This window comes from Tupaia chinensis, unplaced genomic scaffold, assembly GCF_000334495.1.
Source record: "Tupaia chinensis unplaced genomic scaffold, TupChi_1.0 Scaffold000096_1, whole genome shotgun sequence".
In the NCBI taxonomy this organism is placed as follows: Eukaryota; Metazoa; Chordata; class Mammalia; order Scandentia; family Tupaiidae; genus Tupaia; species Tupaia belangeri.
This window is the reverse complement of record NW_006159558.1, coordinates 763,792-783,764: the sequence shown is the minus strand read 5'-3', so window position 1 is coordinate 783,764 and position 19,973 is coordinate 763,792.

Below are 19,973 nucleotides of genomic sequence, written 5' to 3'. Positions count from 1 at the left end.
CCCATCGGGTGGCTAGAGAGCGGGCTTTGTAGGGCCTTTTTTTTTTTTTTTTTTTTGGAGAGATTTTCGCTATAGGGTGTGTGCGCTGGCCAGACAGAGGGAGACATAGAGAAAGAAAGTGAGAAATCACCCCCCAGGGGTGATGGCCACGCCGCAATCCCTTCTCCTCCATTCTCCTCTCAGGATCTTGAGTATGCACGCACACGCGCCTGGAGTGTTTTAAGCCACCGGGTCCGGGACACGAACCGCAGTCGACTACGTGGGAGTCCAGCGACATAGCCATTATGCTAACTGCTGGTTCCCCCGGCAAAATATTTTCATAGATAAGTTAAAAAAGAGGATATTTGATATTTGAATGTAATATAAACACATGAAAAATTGTTGAATATCATTAGTTATAAGAAAATTGAAAGCTAAAACCTAAACTGATGCCTAGCAGAATTAATTAAATTCAAAAGCCTGACACCACCAGCTGTTGTCTAGTTTGCAATATGTGGAAATCTCATGCATTCTTTGTGGGAATGAAAAATGGAACAACCTCTGTAAAATATCTGGTACTTTCTTATAAATAAAAAATATAACTTGCCTTCCTAGATTGTTACTCAAGGGAAATTAAAACACATGCTCACAAAAAATTTTATGCAGTAAAATTCATAAAAACTTCATTCATAATAAACAAAAACTGGAAACAACTTTGGTATTCATCCATTAGACACTGGATAAATTGTGGCATATTGATACAATAACATAAGCATGACTACTTTCTAACACATCCTACAACCTGGAGAGATGGAACAGATGTTTTGCTCAAAATAATAAACCTTACACAAAAGGGTAAATTGTTTCCAATTGCCTTCATGTTGCAGTTGGAAATTAGGCAAAACTAATCTATAATGTCAAAGAATCAGAACTGTGGGTCCTTCTAGAATTGAGTGGGTGAAGATGAGGATTGATTTGGCATGGGCAAGTGACCTTAATATTCTATATCCTAATTGAAATTTGGGTTACACAGCTTTATCCAAGCTCAATGGATAAACAATTGAGATTTCTGGGTGTCACTGGATATAAGTTTTTGACGTTTTTGTAGGGGAGTGTACTACTACTGCATACTACGAAAATCGTATACAGCTAGGGAGCGTGATCAAGTTTCTTTGGCATGGAAACAGTTTATGACTTCTGTAATCTTTTGTTCAGGTGGTCTTACAAATATATAGCAAGAACTCTAGGTTGATAGGAGTATAAGTCATAATCTCGGGTTTCAGTAACTCCTAGTCTATAGAATAGAACCAGTCCCTACTTAACTTATGCTGAATTTTATTCCTTCCTGGTTTTGTCTGCACCCAGCACTCCTGTATTTTCTCACTGTGTGTGTCTTTCTGTATGCCATTGTGATCTGCACCTGTACTGCTGGTTCTGACGATCTGACCACACTGTGCCTACTATTCGAGGTGTGCAGTTTACCTGCTTGTATCAAGGGTACCCTCGTGTGTGCCATGGACGTACTGGGTTCTGACTGCCTATGTAGTATCGACTCCATTCTACACTCCACATCATAGGCTCTAGGTAGGTTGGCGGGAGAGTAAGAGGATCTTTTTTTCTAGAAGATAGAACAGAGACACATCTTCTAAAAGGAAAGCTCTCCTGGCCTGAATATTTAAGACTTTTGATCTAGTCAGCCCTGCTATGGGGCTTCAACTGCATTTAATTCTCCCTCCAAGTCCCTTTAAAGAGATTCGGTAACTTGGGTAAGAAAGTCTCTTGTGTAGTATCCTTTGAAAAGAGATCAGAATTCCCCTCCTGTATACACTTTATAAAGGCTCCCTTTAGAAAGTCAATGCCGTCTTAGAAGACAGTTTTTTGGAGAGGAAGAAGAATTAGGCTAAAGATGTTTTACTGCATTTAATTAAAAACTAGTTGCCCGAGAATATTTCTATGGTGACAATTTCAGACCATCCTAATAAAGCAAGGACAGATTTTTAGAAATTAAGTCTTAAACTTTGCTTTTATTCTGAAGCTTTATTAATCTTTTTAACATTTACATTTTTGTGCTACTTTTCTTATGGCCTCTAGCTCTTCTGAATGTTTTCCTCATTACAGATATACATAAATGAACAAAGAGGGAAGAAACAAATCTCTTTTAGTTTTTAAAAGCAGTGTAATAGAATACAAAGTGCTGAATCTGGTTGTAAAGAGATTAATTCTCTTTTATTAAATATGATTTTTATGAAGGGATTTTAACACTTATTATTCCATTATATTAAAAATCCGTTCTTTGTTCAGTGTTCAGGAATTTTAACTCAGGTGGTCACACAGAGGGCAATGCTCTTGATTGTCAATGTCATTGCTAGTCGGTATTTACCAAAATCTCGGTTGAGGGAAACATAATTAAGAGGATTGGAGTGAAATGCATCTAATGCCCCGAATGACTTAACACGTAATCCTGTATCAAATAAGATTTTATAAAAAGAGTAGTAGGACATTTCTTATTAAACTCCCTGTCTCATATATAGACAAATACACAATACATGCACACATAAATTTATGCACACATGCATACACATATACACATCTGCATATGCACATGTGTGCACCCAGAATGGGTTTTACTGAATTACACTTGAGACTAAAACCATGAACTTAGGCTAAATTTTGATGCACTTTATTATTGACTCTATTTTGAGAGTATTTTTAAAGGCAGCACCTCTTAATCTAACCAATTTTTGTAGTTCTTGTGAATAGTATGCACAGCTCTGGGCATGTGGGCTTCTTCAATGGTCATGACAAAAATCTCAGGTCCTATGTGACACAGGTTTTTCTTTTTCGTTTTTATTTTTAAACAATAGAAATTTATTTCTCACAGTTCTGGAAGCTGAAGTCCAAGATCAAGCTCCTGTCAGGCTGGTGTCTAGTGAGTGTCTGGTCTCTTCTTCCAAGGTAGCACAGGCTTTTCAAAGTTCCACCTGTTTGGAGAAAGACCTTTAGTCACTGTGACCAGATAGCACCCCTCTGAGGGTTCAATGGTATACTGTTAATATTGGTAGGGTAGCTGATGTCCATGGTATATAAATCACAATACCTATAGGAAATATTTCATTATAGGTGAGCCAGGGTGCCTGGGTTAATATTTCTGTTCCGCTACTTAATAGATGTTTCTCCAGGAGCAAATTTCAAAATTTGCTGATTAATCCTCAATCTTCTCATACAAAAATTAGATAAAGATAGGTCCTGATCCTTAGTTTCCTGAGGGAGATGATACACGTGGAAAGGCATGGTATCTGCACAAATTAAAAGCGCATGATTGCTAGCTACTATTTTCTAAGTAGAAGTCATAGTTATACTCATAAACAATAGTTACTCTGGGGAGGCTATTGTTCTCACAGACATTGTGAATTTGTGCCACACCCATATTAGATACAGGTTCATCTGTCCCTCTTTTAAGTTTTTAAATCCTCCTTTCCCTTCGCATGGAAATGGAAACATGGAGTGACTCTGAGGAATCATGGAAATGGCTCATTCATCATTGGATTACTTTCATAGTTTATCCTCTAATTTGCATTTCATAAAAGAAAATGCCTCACAAATAGGTGGAGGTTGGATTTCGTATTTTTTTATAGTTATGGGAAATATTTCACTATGAAAAGACATTATTCTGTACATTTTTTACTACGTATTTGATTGACACTACCATTGTGTATGTATTGTAAATATTTACCAATATTTCAAGTAGCTATCATTTTTTCAGCTACTCAACTTGTTATGCTGCAAATAAGAGTGACCTGGTCTTTCTCCTCACGTCAGTCAGAATTTCTGCTCTTCATTCCAGTGGCACCTTCTGGAAGAAGCTTTAATGTACATACAATTGACCAGAAAGTCCTATCTCTGACTGAAGGCTTACCTCTTTTCTCTGCTCTGTCCATACCTCCTGAAAGAATGCTTGATAACTAGCAGCAGTTGAATAAAATGCAAATGAATGTTGAATACATGGTAGATTATTTTTCATTTCCTTTCGCCTTGATGAACAATTTCTTATTCCCAACTTTTTGTGAAACATGAAACATGATTTTGTTTTTCCTTTTTTTTTGCTATAGGGCACTGGCACTTGCCAGAGAGACAGAAAGTAAGAAATCATACTCCGGCTCCGGGGGTGGGATGGGGGGGAGTAGAATGGCTATGCCACAATCCCTTCTCCTCTTCTCTTTGGATATTAGGCATGCGAGCACATGAGACTGGTGTTTTAAGCTCCTGGGTTCAGGACTTGAACCGTGGTTGACTATTTGGGAGTCCAGTAACGTAACCTTTATGACATCTGCTGGTTCTGAAACATGATTTTTCTATATAATATGGAGAGTTAAAACACTATTGGTATATTAGGAAATGTATGCAAATAACAAAGGGATGCTTCCAGAAATTAATAAATGTTGTGTGTATGTAATACGTTTCAAGTTGTATTAATATCTATTTCTTAGCATAACTTTATTAACAACACAACAAAATCTCTTTTTGAATCACAAAGACGTACAACACACTCTAATTATCTTAGAAAATAATGAAGTATATGAATAGATTGAATTAATATTCACAAGTAATTCTCTAATTCACATTATGGCCAGTATATTAAATGTTCTTGACTCATAACCTTTCACTATAGTTGCCAGCAAGAATAAAAGTGCCCCTACCTCTCTTATCCATTCTCTGTCCTACAGGAATTAAGAAAGTATGAAATGTCTAAATGGTAAACAAGAGGCAAGGGTATAACCAAAAAGCGCTGTTGATCCATTCAAAAAAATCCTTAAATAACTAAATATACAATTGAATGAAATATTCATGCCATAGGCCTGTAATTTCAAGCACATTTTATTTGTAACAGTTTGCTATAGATGTTAGCATTAATCATTTAGTGTTTGCTTACTGTACTTTATTGTCTTGAAGTTCATCATGATTTTCATTTACTTGTGAATTCCAGTGACTATCCTAAGCTGTGTCTCAGTGTGGATAACTGTGCACAATTTTGTGAGAAATATTTGAGTATCTTTCAATTGGAGATCTGAAATTTGTTTTATTATTTTAGGAAAACTTTTTTGAATTACACATTTGCATTTTGCCTCATTTTATTCATATTCATTAGGGACAGCAGTTATGCATATCTTTAATTTCTCTTGTCTGTCTGTTCCTCTGCATTTAACTCACTTTCTTATTCTTATCTGCTTTGTTTTTGCTTCAAGGTGCCCATTCTTTTTGTTGCTGTGCAACTAAAACGTTCTCTAATAGATATATATTTCCATTTGACCTTTTTCCTGAGCTCTGCCTGCTTAGTTTTTTCTTTTAGATTCTTTGCCTTTATTTATTTATTTTTTACAGTTAATCACTGTGCATCTTTACAGACAAAATGATTTTTCCAGGACGAATACATTGTGTCTTAGTCCACTTAAAGGTATTACCATATGCATTATCTTCAACAGATAACTTTTCACTTTTTTTGTGCCCATTAAATGTTTTGTATCCCCCCTGATTTCCTTCCTCTCCCCATCTTTAAAACCCCTATTATTACTGTTATTTATTTTTATCTATTTAACTTTTTAGAGAGATATATAGTCCACTAGGGCATGTGTGCTCACTGGAAAGGCAGAGAGAGAGAGAGACAGAGACAGAGACAGAGACAGAGAGAAAGAGAGGTCACTCACCAGGGAGGATGGCCACATCACAATCCCTTCTCCTCTATTCTTTTCTCAGCATATTGGACACACACACACACACACACACACACACACACACACACTGTATGAATTTTAAGCCACAGGTCTGGGACTCAAAACCCAGTCGACTCTGTGGGAATTCAGGGACATAACCACTATGCTATCTGCTGGTCCCTTATAACCCTATTTTTAAATAATTTCCTTTTTGAGCAATTACAGCTACGTTTTGAGCTCTATTTGCAAATTACTATACTTATTATTTTTACTTAGTGAGAAATAGGTTAATCATTTTTTTTTGGTTCCATGATGAAGTATTTTTTTTACCCCTAAAATGTGTCTTGATCTTTATTTTTCTGTCATTCCCCCACCAAACCCTTAACAACATACTTATAGAGTTCATATCGTATTTTCTTTTTTATTATTTGTATTTGAATGAGAGGGGTTATCAATGGAATAGCTGTTTAAAGAATGAAAATGTACATTACTGCGTACAGGAAGATGCCAAAGCTGCTATTAAAGTCTAGTATGATGTGAGTGCACTTGTGTGTGTGTGTGTGTGTGTGTGTGTGTGTGTGTGAGTGATAGAGCGAGATGACACAGAGAGGAGGCAGATCAGATAGGCATGGATATTTGTCTGCTATGTTCATTCATATCATCTAAGATACTAATGCTTAGCTCATAATACATATTGGAATAAGCATATATTTTTGCTCAATCTGGGCTGGCCAGGACTAGCAGTGCAGTGCTGTGCACTACCAGCAGGGGGCTGCCTTGCTATGGGTCTCTCAGCATTGATTTGCCCAGAGGTTACCATGCTCTTAACAAACTCTCCCGACATTCCACAGTAGCTCCTGCAGCGTAATGCATATCCAGGTCGTTATCCCAACACAGAATCTTTGCTTTTGTCTGTCAGAGCTCTGCTCTCTGAGATTCTATCTGAAATCTGCAGGCAAGGAATCCTCCCTTTTGTCCTTGATTCCTTCACCCAAATTCTAATGGCCTTGGTAGCTGTTCTATATAGATATTGTGTTTGGATTTTATGTTTTCCTCCTTTTCATTCACCTCATAATTCTTACTGTTTGCAGGTAGGGTAAGAGGACACAGACGTTCTTTTTTATCTTAGGCCCTAGTGTCTCTTCTTTCACTCCTGTAGTCCTTCTGGCATGTATCATTATCATCTGAAAATAGCCTGAAATCAAGTGGTTGTACATCCCAGTCTAATAAGCAGTAGAAAGATAAGTGTTGTTTTATATACAGATGAGAGAAGAATAACCTCAACCAAGAAATGACTGGATCTATTTTTAGCAAGAATGAATTAAACTCAACCAAACTCGTACTAACAGCATTGTAAAAATTGCCCCACACGTCTTACGTCACGAACTGTCTAAGCACATTTGTAGGAGTGGCAAGTCAATTTCACCAGAAGCTTCCTCTTGGAGTTACGGTGAATGAAATCAGAGCTTAGATGAGATCATTAATGAGACTTTTCTAGTACCAGGTCTCTTGACAGATTACGCGTCCTTAAAATTTTCCCAGGCCCAGACGCTCTAAGTTGCAGTGTCAGTTGTGAAACTGTGGGAATTTTACTCATTGTTCAGTTTGTATGGGCAAAGAAAGGCCATCCCTCAGGCCTGCTACTTGAGGAGAGCCAGGGCGTCATCTCCTTAACCTGGCTATCGCCGTGACGGTCATTAGTTATCAGTGAGGTAATTCCAACCTTATTAACTATACTCTTTTCGGACATTTTATATATGAGGAATTGTCTTAAATCAGCAGCACTGATTTACTCTACTCTTGAAAGAGAATATAAAGTTTATTCTATCCTTTGAATTCTATCAAGCACATTTTTTTAAATATTGAAAAACATTACTGTTTGTCTGTGAGTGTATTCAAAAGGTGTCTGGTAAAACAGAAAGTCAGAATTAAAAACATAAAGTGTGGGACCAGCAAGTGGTGTAATAGTTACATCACAACTCCCGTGTTGTAAACCGTGGTTCGAGTCCCAGACCTGGCAACCTAAAACTCACACTGAGTGCATTTACTTGTATGCCCAAAAATCCCAAGAGGAGAATAGAGAAGAAGGCCATTGTTCATCTTTCTTGGGGGCTGATTTCTCTATTTCTGTCTCTCTGTCTGTCCGGCAAATGCATGTGCTATAGCAAAAATCTCTCTCTCTCTAAAAAAAAAAAAAAAGAATAAATAAAAAAATTAATTAATAAAAAAATAAAAACAAAAATTTGTAGAGGGCACATGCACTCATGAGCAGGGCATGGGGATGGTGGGAGAGAGGAACTTCTTATGAGGCAAGACCTTGCCACAATCTCTTCCCTTAATCTCTCCTTTCTGGATTTTGACCACACACGTGCACATACCCAGAGTTACTTTTCAAGTTACCAAGTGCAGTGCTCCAACTGTGCAGTTGGCTATGGGGAATCCAGCTGCCTTAACTACCATGCCACTGACTGGCCCAAGAAGTCAGATATTAAGAGCTGTACATACTCATTAGAGATGGAATAGTTTATGCGGGCAATAGATTGTGACTGAGTAGTGTGAAACAGGCCTCTTATGAGGCAGATTTGCAACTTAGAAATGGATTGGACTGAAACTAGTTTGCAGGATGGACTGGAAGAGGGCCAAGTATAGGGAAAATGAAGGAAAGAGGTTAATGTCATCTGAGAAGACAGTTTGGTCATGAGTCTTACCTCACTTATAAAAAGAAAGGAATACTACCTACAAAATCATTAGCTATTTCAGAGGTTTTTTTGTGGTTGTCTCAGTAAATTCAAACTGCAATACCATGCAGTGGGTGGTTTTCGGACAACAGAAATTTTCTTCTCACAGTTCTGGAGGCTAGAAGTCTAAAATCAGGGCATCAGCATGGCCTGGTTCTGGTGAATGTCCTTTTCTGGGTTGCAGATGCTTGACTTATGCTATCTTCTTCCTATGGAAGAGAGGAGAGGAAGCAAACCCTCTAGTGACGTGAGAAGGCACAAATCCCATTATGGGGACTCTACCCTCATGAACTCATCTAATTATAGTTGCCTTCCAAAGGCCCTACCTCCTAATATAGGCAAAGTTTATCAGAATCAAAATGGAGTCCTTTGTGCCAACTCTGACTAAACTGAACCAGGGAAGGTCATGAGGCTAACAAGCCTGATAACAAGAGAAGTTACTTACAGAGCTCTGCCAGAACCATAACCTTGTACAAAGATCTCTGTGACCTGACACAAGAACTAGTCTGCAAGGACATTTGCCCAGAGACACACACTTTGACTCAACTTCCCCGTCTTAGGTTGGCAATACCATCACACTGGAGGTAGGGTTTCAACGTTAAGAATTTCATAAACATTCAGCCTGTGACAGTGGTTAAGTGTATAAAGGAGGTTAGGAAAGTGCAGATGTTCAGAATGACTTCCAAGTTCTTGTCTTAGGTTTCCAAAATATAGTATTTCCACCAACAGCCATAATTATACAGGAGAAGGGCAATGAACTGACATTTAAACATGCTGAGTTTGTTTGTTTTAGTGTATTTATTCCATAGGTGAGAAAGACAGAGAGACAGCACCTCTGACAGGATCTCAACTCTGTGATCAATCTCATTTCAGCCAGCTCTAGATCAAGGGTGTGCATGTGCCCTGCACACTCAGGGAGATCTCTGGATGTGAGGTGCGAGCCTTCTCAAGAGAGTTTGCATGCATTATGTCATGTCTCACTGCTGTCCCACCACCTGACCCTGCATGTGTTGTTTGAGTTGCCCATTCCACATTGTGGTGGGACTCTGCAGCAATCAGGCCGATAATGGCTCTCAGTTACCAGGAACAGTCTGGAATGACATGGAGGCAGTCCGAGAATTCAAGGGGTCTGCAGAGGTTGAGAAGAGAAGTATCTAATGATGGAGCTGAAAGAAAACTGAATATCTTGGGAGGAAAAAAACCTCTTAAGATGATGCTATTTTCAGAAATAAATAAATACCTCTACTATTTACTAAAATCTGTTCTCAAGTAGTTTAAATTAAATAGCAATGCTAAAGGTGGTTTATATGCATTCATCAATGCAATGGATTTTCAAAGGGTGATTTGACATTTGGGTAGGGCCTGTCTGGCAAACACTGGGAAAGAGAAAGGTATTTTTGGTGGAAGGAAGAGTAGAAGCAAATAAACACAGGCAAGAAGTTATAAGGAACATCCTATTGTAGAATGACTAACATTTAGACTTGAGGTTTGGCAGAATACACAAAAAAAGCACTGGAATTTGAATGCTGTTATATGGACATTAGTTAAACAATAAATATTTTTGGTAGATGCTATAATTTCAGATAATTGCATAACTTGTCTTTACAATTAATTTAAGTACTATGTCACAAATGTTGAGTCTATCATGACAACTGTTCCTCCATGTTCTCTGTATTGGCGGCCATCTTAATGTCAGCCTAGGCAACCAGCACTGAGAGTCAAACAGAAACAAGGATGTGGTCGTGTCTCCCCGGCACAAGCTATTCTTCTGAGGTATATGCTACTTATGACCCTGCCATTGCAGCTGAGTGCCTAGCAACCCTTCTGTCAGGTGTGCCTTATTTAACTTGCTTACTTGCCTGTATAAAAACCCCACTGCCCTTCTGAGGGGCACCAGACCCTCACTTGAGTGTCTGGTCACTGTGACGGAGCTTCACCTTGCAATCAATTTCTTTCCTACCCCTTTCAATGCTTGGCTTCATGTTCCTTAGCCTGTTCCTGATATAACAACAAACAAACAGAAAAGTCTTTTCTGGCTATTTATCTCCATCTTAATACCATTATTTAGAAATGTTGGAAGTACATTAAAATCTAAGTTCACAGTCATATACATGTTATTTGGGGCAATATTATCACTTTTTTATTTTCTTTTTAGAGAGGTTTTTGCTATAGGGTATGTGTGCTCGCCAGAAAGACAGAGAGAGACAAAAAGACAGAAAGCAAGAAATCACTCCCCAGGGGGATGGCCATGCCACAATCCCTTCTCCTCGTGGATCCTGGGCATGCACGCACATGCACCCAGCATGAGTATAAGGCACCAGGTCCGGGACTTGAACTGCGGTTGGCTACATGGGAGTCCAGTGACGTAGCAGTTATGTCACCTGCTGGTCCCAATATTAATACATTTCTATTCAAAGGAAATTATGACTAGAGTTTTATTCTCCACAGATTGATTGATTTAGTTAGCATGGTAGATAATATTTTTAAGAGCACTGAAGCATCTCAAAAACAATTTAGTATGGTTGGGACATGGATGTTTTATAACACAAAGTAAAATGTATTTTGACTAGTTATTCATTGTTTAACATTGAAGTGTATGTAACTTTTACAAATTTCTTAGACACTGTGCTTTAAAAATGCAATTCTATAATAGTATATTTTAATAAATTCCTTACCTGTTTATGGAAAAATATTAAGAATTCCAAAGGTGTCATTTTTTTTCTTGCAGCATTGAATTGAGAGACTTGCTAGCATAAGTTTTCAGACTCAAAAGGCTCTCTTCATTTATTATTACTGTGGTTCTATAACTAGGCCATCTGAAAAAGCATATCATTTTAGCACAAAGTATTAGACAAGATATTTGTTTGCATGTTAAATCTTGCATGAATCTGGAATAAAGCCTAAGGCACAACACCTTTGGGAAAATGTACAGTTAAACTAAATCAATGAAATGTATTAAATGAATATTGACATGCATCTTGAGTAGTATTAGCATTTAATTTTAGATAACACCTATAAAACAAATGGAACAAAAACGTGAAAGTACTTAGATTCTTTGATTAAGCAATATTCCTAAACTGCTTATTGCAGCCAGATGTACATGCAAAAGAAAAAGAATGAAATGTGTAAATAATTCTGATAATTTTCAAATATTGGCAGGATAGCCTCAAGGTAATAGTGTTCTGTACAATAAGATTGCCGCTAAATATGAATTAATTAGTTTTTATAAAATAGTTGTTATATTTTTAAAGAATTATTATTTACTTAATTTTATTTATTCATTCATTTATTTTTTAGTTTGACCAGAGAAAGACACAGAGAGAGAGAGAGAGAGAGACAGAGAGAGAGAGACAGAGAGAGGGAAAGTGAGAAAACAAGCCTTTAAGTTCAGGACTTGAACCCTGGTGGGCCACAAGGGATGTCCAGTGCCTTTACCACCATGCCACCTGGGTGTCACAAAACAGCTGTTATTAATTACATAAAAAAATTACTATTACCACTAAGGTCAGGAACAGGAAATTACGCCTCATGTCATTGCCATTATATAACATTTTTATTGACAATTTTATACAACATAATTAATTAGAAAGAAAAAGAAAGACAAAATTGGTTATAAGTGATATGAAATCATGAAGATCATAAAAATAAGGAACATTTACAAAATACTGACAATAAGGCAAATTAATAAATATATAGCTATAGGCTAATAAACAAGAGGTATTAGTATTAATAGACCAAAAGTAACCAATTAAAAATGCAATATTTTTTCTTTAAAGAAGGAAAATGTACCATTTGAGAAATGTAAATTCTCTATACACAGTTCTATAAATTAAATGCAAGTTTACCTGGATCTTAATAGACATTCTATTGAAAAATTGATTTACAATTCACTGGAGGTGCCAGATGGTGGTGCGGTGGTTAATCACAACACTTGCAAGGCTACTCCATCTAGGATGGTTCTAGGTTTGTGTCTGGAGACCTCCCTGAGTACACTGAGCATGTGCATGCCCATGACCCTGTACTAGCTGAGGCTGGGGATGGATAGCGGTGACAAGGCCTTGTTGGGATGCCTAGTCCTCTGTTTCTCAGACTCTCTTGCTCCTGGAAGAAATCAATAACTTTCAAAAATCATTGGAAACTGCTAAGAATATGTGGAGTATGTGAGAGGACTGAGGTTGCCATTGTGGAGTTCAACGCACATAGAAAGCTCTAATGGCAGAACTAGAGCAGGTATAAACAAACACATCAATCAGCTGGGAAATATAGAACAAATGAATATCTATCTATCTCTATCTATCTCTCTTTAGATAGATATTGGTGAAATTCACCTAAGAAGAGGTAGTTTTATAAATCATTAAGCAAAGGTTACCTGTTCAACGATTGGTTTTGGAATAATTTGCTACACGCTTGGGAAAAATTAAACTAGATTTCTATCTCATTCTTACCGCACATACGGTTTAAACTGAAAATATAGCTAATGCTTAAAATATCCTGAAGAATATGTTTATTTTTATCTAAAGGCTAAAAAAGATTTCCTAAACATAGCATATGAAAAATAAAATTCCCAGGAAAAACTTGATATATTTGACCAAAATAAAATAGAAACTCTATATGTGACATTAATTAGGAAATTGTGTGTGACCTCAAGAAAAAATGGAAATTGTGACTATTAATGTGGAAAAGGGTATAGAGATGAGCTCCCTATCATATATTACTATGGGGGGCCATCTTAATATGAGGGAAGATTGCACAGTAGTTAACATGAATGCAATGTGAATGTTTGTGTATTCAGTATTTATACAATTCTGGAAAGATGGCAGAAATATACTATTTAGTGAATACAGATAAATTGCAGAATAATACAAATAGCTAGATAGCATTTATGTAATGTAGAAATAAAAATAATGATAAGTATCTTTTTATTTTTGTATTTTCATGTGTGATGTTATAAATTTGGACTGCAAAATGGGAAGCAAATTGCTGTTGATGGGGGATAAAATGTTCTCAGATTTTTCTGTAATGTTTTCTACAAAACTCTTTAAAAGGGAGATTCTTTTGAAAATTACATAATAAAATAAAATGTGAATAAATATAAAATTGGGATTGTTGGCTGTTCTAGTCCATTCTGTTGCTAGTAGCAGAAAATGCCTGAAACAGGTTGACCTCCAAAAGAGGTTTATTTAGCTCGTGATTTGGAAGTTCATCTTACAGAGGTCACATCTGGTGAGGATCTTCTGGCTGCAGCACACCCTGGTGGAAAGCAGGAGTGCCTGCATCTACGTCTGTGCATCTCTCTTCTGGTCTCATCCTCTTTCCTTTTTTTATTTTTTAAAAATTATTTATTTATTTAATTCCATTTATTATTACTACTTGACCACAAAGAGACAGAGAGAGAGAAAAGGAAAGCGAAAAAGCAAACTGCCAGGTCCAGGACTTGAACCATGTCAGCCATGTGGGAATCTAGTGCTTTTATACTCCATGCCACCTGCTGGCCCCATCCTCTTTCTTTGTAAACACAGCAGGAGTTAATCATGGGGCTCTGCCCTAACCATCTTAACCCTAATCTCCTCCCAAAGGCCCCTTCGTTTAACACTGTGTATGGGTTAAGTTTTCATTCTTGTAATCCCATCACATCCAATCTCAATGTATGAATTTGGGGGAAGCACTGAAACTATAGCATTGGTACATAAGGGTTTTATGGTACTTTTTGCTTTGTATAATAGTATGTTTCTTAATTTTCTTCAACTAAAATCTCTTGGGATTGTGAGGAATGACTGATGAATGAAGAGGTTTTGGCAATTCTGTAAGCAGGAAGGCTCTGGGTCCCGCTCTTAAGAATAAGATAAGTATTCAATGGAATACTATTCATCCATAAAAAACCAACAAAACCCTGGCTTTTGACAGGAAGTGGATGAATATGGAAGACTTACTGCTGAGTGAAGCAAGCCAGGCTATGAAGGAGAGGCATTGTATGTCCCCACTTAATATATACCGAGCGTTTGCACTCTATGACTGAAACTAATTGACTAAAGGATATAGAAACACAGTATATAGATGTAAATACCAGATATAGTGTGCGTGAAAGAGGAGGGTCTGAGGAAGGACATTTGGGGAAGGGACAGGGAGGCAAAGCATTAATGGCACAAAGAGGTGTGGTATTTTCTGTTGAAGGTATTTTATAGTTTTATCAACAGGACTAGGGAGAAATGTTTACCTGTTGAAATATCCATTTTGTAATACAAATAATAATGTGATTGAATGTATGGAAGAAATGAAATGGAAAAAAAAGAAAAAAAAGGAATAAGTCAGCAGCAACTAATATGCTCAAATGAAACCCTCAGAGTTTAGGTGATGATGGTGCCAATATTGACAGACCAGGAATAGGAAAATACACCCACCACACTCACGGCGCCACCTGTCAGTTATTTGTTAGGTCTTCCAGAATTTGGATATGGAGAGAGAAAGGTAAATTGACTAAAGTTATGTCTCCTTCACTCTAGTTGATGAGAATCAAAACAGAACTTAAATTCCATTACAGAAAATTATAAGATGATGTTTTTGTAGAGATGAATTTCTGAACTGATATTTATAGCTGTTGCAATTTATATCCTTTTTTCTCTCAATTTTACAAGCAATTTCAAGTTGCTTAGGTACAGCTTGGTTAATTTATCACCGTCTTTAAACACCCAAGAAAATATAAATTATGATGGTGAAATTATATGTATGTATATGCAAGTATGCTATCGTGTGTGTATTGTACATATAGGACAGTTTGCTTCTTCCCAAATTAAAGATGGAATGTACTTAGATAACACATTTTATCTTTGTTCAATCTAAAGTCTGATTCTTCACTAAGATGTATTTATAGCTGCTAAGTGCAGCCAACATTTAATTGTGTGAGATACAAATTTCATCTTTCAAGGTCATTCTTAAATAGAAATACTAATTAATGGTTAGCACTTATGGACTTTTTATCTTCTAAGTACTTTGCCAATAATTAACTTAATTCTCTCAAGAACCATGGGGCCCTAACTTCTGTTAGATAAAAGGAAGTTTATATCAGCCTCATTGACAAGGAAATTAGATCAGGCTATGACTTCACATACATTTGTAGTATTTGTCAACATTGGGTAGGAAAAATAAAATGTAAAAACTGTACATGCAATTCAGTTTATCTTCATTGTGAAGTTGATTATTCTGGGAAAAATGTATTTCCTTCCTATAAATAAAGGTGCAGTGAAATAAAGTGTAATCAAGTATGGGATTTAGTTTGTTCTTTTTGGCATTCCCTAAAAGAAAGCCATAAATGGACTATAAATCTCCCTGTAACAATAGCACAGTTGATAAGTATTTATGATATATTCATTTTATTTCAAGATTATTTAGTTCAGATTTTATTTATTAGCTTGGACACAAAGGAGCTATTTCAAAGCACAACTACCATATTGTTATTATTTTGGGTTGTTGGGAAAGTCAGGATGCATTCTTGCATACTAAAATATGACCGGATTTATATGTATGTGTATGATTTTTGTTGTTATTCATGGCTGATTTGGGCATGGAGGCAATTATGGTTCCTTTGCTATCGTATAAACTTCCCATTATTATGTCGTAGTTTGGGATATTATGGCTACTTGCATGAATTAAAACTTAACATTAATAATACAGATATAGGCAAGAAAATGAATCCCCATGATTTGCTTTCATGATAATAGTGTGCCTGTAAAATTTGATGAAGTGGTGGGCTTGGGGAAAAGGCTAATTATTAAAAAAAGTATTTATTCTTCTTTCCTCTTTTTAACTCTTAAGCAATTTGAAAGAGTTGCCATTTTTACCTTTGATTATATCACTGAAAGTGTTTCTGTTTTATTAGTGTTGATAGAGCCATATGTTTCATATATTAAATGTAATGATGCACATGAATATTTTGGGTGGATTCATCTCAAAATAAGCTTGGCATATGGATAATATGAGAACCATACCTCTCTTCTTAATCAGTAAAGGGTGCTCTCTACCACCCTCAGAGTAAACGTCATTATTCTCTGGAAACTTGGCTTCAGAAACTCATTGAAGATGCCATGATTTTGTTGAGTCAGGGAGTTGTAATCTCAGAGAATTCCAATTTAGTTAATTACATTCAGCCAGTTAGATCAGAAACATGACCTTTTCTCCTTGCTTCCTCCCTCTACCTTACTCTTCCTTTTCCTCCTTCTTTTGCTTCTTTCTGCTCTTCCTTTCCTTCTTCGTAAATAGCTGTGAGTGTGTAAGTGATCGGCCTCCAGTCTCACCCACCTGCAGGTGTTAACATGGGAACCTGCATCGAACACTTCAGATGCACTTCACACAACTCTGCTTTGGTAAATGTGAACCTCTTATTTAGTGGGAGTGTGTCTTGCTAAAGTTGTGTCTATGTGGGAAAGTAAAAAGTTGTAAGCAAATGTGGGCAAAATAATACTTGTTAAATAGAAATTTATTCTCTTGGAATAAGCATGTGTAGTCACCAAAAATCTTAATTTACCGCACAATTTACTGAATATTTAGTTTTTCTAATTTTAAAATACAGAGTAGACATCTTTAATCTCTTACTCACCCATACAAACTAATGTAATTGACATGTTAATAAAAAAAATTGTGATTTTCTGCCATTGATCTATTTACCAAAACACGTAGTTTATTTCTCAGTTCCTGTCATCATTGGTCTACCTTATCAGCATTTAGGATTTACTGTTCCAAGAAAGAAAGAGATGATTATATGACAATAATGAGTTCACCAAAGAATAGCTTCCAAAGATCGATCTTAGTATTCTCTTCACGTTATTTAAAAATCCCTCCCTAGGGATTGCCTACGAAAAATATTACAGGCAGCTAATGTGCTACTTTCCACCAGGGCAAAGTTGTTTCTAGTGATGGTTCACTGGTACAGGCTCAATAAATTATTGATGTAAACCTAGGGAAACATTTTCCAGCATTTTCCCTGTCGTTGACTGATGGGTGCAGAGAAGGTGCAACTTCCTACCAGTTTTGTAATTTTAGGGAGTTCTCACTGCATTTTTCAACCAGTTCATCAGGAATACACTGGCATTTTTTTTGGTGAGAAGCTAAATAATAAAAGATATCCATATTCTTTTCCCTGGAACATGTAAATGCTACCTTATAAGACCAAAGGAACTTTCAAGATGTGATTAAGAGAGATTATCTTGTATTTTCTGGGAAGATCCTAAATGCAATCACTGTTTCCTTAAAAGAGAGGTACAGAGGGAGATACGGCTGCAGCTAAGAGAAGGCAACGCGACTATGGAAAACGAATGGAGATGGAACTGGGAGCCAGGCAATGTTGTCAGCCTCTAGGAATGGAAGGACCAAGAACAGAATTTCCTCAAGAGCCACTGTCAGACCAGGCCTGCTGACATCTTGACTTTATCCTGGTGAGGCTGTTTACAGACTTGTGATGTGTAGATCTGTAAGTTTAAACTTGTGTTGTTTTATGCCACTAAGTTTATAATAATTCATCATGGTTGCCACAGAGAACAAGTACCATAGTTTTAGAATCCCTTTTCTGCTAAGAGTTTGCACCAGCCACTGTAAATGAATAATTGATCACACATATTTGGAGCCCTTGTCTGTGATCACATGTTCTAGACTTTATTTATACAGTCATTTGCTGCTTCATCATGGAGACACAGCTCAAGAAGTGCATTGATAAGCACTTCTGTTATGCAAACATCATAGAGAGTGTTTACACAAACCCTTAGATTACAGCCTACTACACACCTAAGCTTCATGGTATAATTTTATGGGATTGCTGTCAGATGTGGTCCATTGTTGGCCAAAGTATTATAATGTGGCACATGATTTTATATCGATAATTAATTTTTGATTCAGTACTTCTTTGTTTAGTGGGCTTAGAATTTTTTTAATTTGCATTTATTTCCTTTGTAATTGTTACAAATCATTTGCTAATATTTTTCTAGCTGCAATGAAAACACTGAACATTTTTTTTTTCCCCTTGCTATACGGCCCATGTGCTTGTCAGAGAGAGATACAGATGGGGGCGGGGAGTGAGAAGGCACCTTCCAGGGGGAAAGACCCACAATCCCTTTTCTTCCATTCTGTTTGGGATTTTGGGCACATGTGTACATGCGCCTAACATGTTTTTCAAGCTACTTGGTCCAGGATTCAAACTGTGCAGTTGGCCACGTGGGATCCAGCACATCACCACATCACCTGATTCTTAAGCATAATTTGTTTTGTAAGTGACTTTCCCAGTCTGTCATTGTATCACTACCAGAAATACCTGAGACAGGTGATATACAAAGAATAGAAGCTCATTTGGCTCATGCCTCTGGATGCTGGAAAGTCCAAAGGCGTGGAGCTGACAACAGGCCAGCTGTGTCACAACATGACTGATAGAGGCAAAGAGGATGGCAGGTGTGTGAAGGGAGAGTGGAGTCTGCTTTATTTAGGTCTGTTCCATTTCTTCTCTTGATCCACCAAGTGGTGTTAGGTGGGATCCCACACTAACTATTCAGTCATGCTCATGAAGGCCTTTCACTTCAACTCAGTGATTGAATCAAAGTTTTACTTTATTTGTTACTTTCAAACTCTGGTGCCTACTGTGTCAGGATCAGTCAAATCAGTAAGAAACTCCTCATTTTGTTCCATAACCAGAAAAACACAGTTGGCCAATTATTCTCAGAGAAAGATAGCTGGTATTTTTTATAAAAAGTATATAAGAAATAGAAGCTGGGCCAGCAGGTGGTATGGAAGTTAAAGTACAAGATTCCCACATGGACGAATGTGGTTCTAATGATGGACCTGGTGGCTCGCTTTCTCACTTTCATCCTCTTTCTCTTTATCTCTGTCTTTCTCTGGTGAGTGTGTGTGCCTTATAGAAACAATTTTAAAATAATAATAAATAAAAGTAATATTTAAAAAAAATAGAAACGAATCTTTCTAAACCGACTGCTTACAATGATGAATTTGAAGAAAAATGTATATACTTCTTAAAGACCCACAAGTATGCTCATGGTGTTGTGGAGACTCCTGTTTCTTGCCCACAATCCAGAAATGGGATGATTTGCAATACTCCTCTTGCCTACAATCCAGAAATGAAAGATCAATAGCAATGCCTGCAATTATGTAGTCCTTAGTGCACTTAGCCTCTAGGCAGGATCAAGCCAGGTTTTTTGTGTGTACCTGTGTGCATGCGTGAGAGTGTTTGAGTATATACCTGTGTGAGGTGTGGTGAAGACACAAATAACCTGAGGGATACTGGCCTGATATCCACAACTCTTTTCCAGCAGTGCTGACCTACATTTTCTCTTTGAATTATGCACTGGATTTTACTTTTGATTTCATGAGCATTTCAAGTCAAAGCATGACTTTTTCTTGGGAATTTATACACATAATGCAAGTCAACATTTACACAGGATGTCAAGAGGAGGGTTGGATAGAATGCCAGAGAATAAGGAAGGAAAAAGAGATAAGCCTTAAAGGGAAGTTTAGTAGGTAAGAAAACACAGGGGCGGCGGCGGAAGCCGCGGGGCGC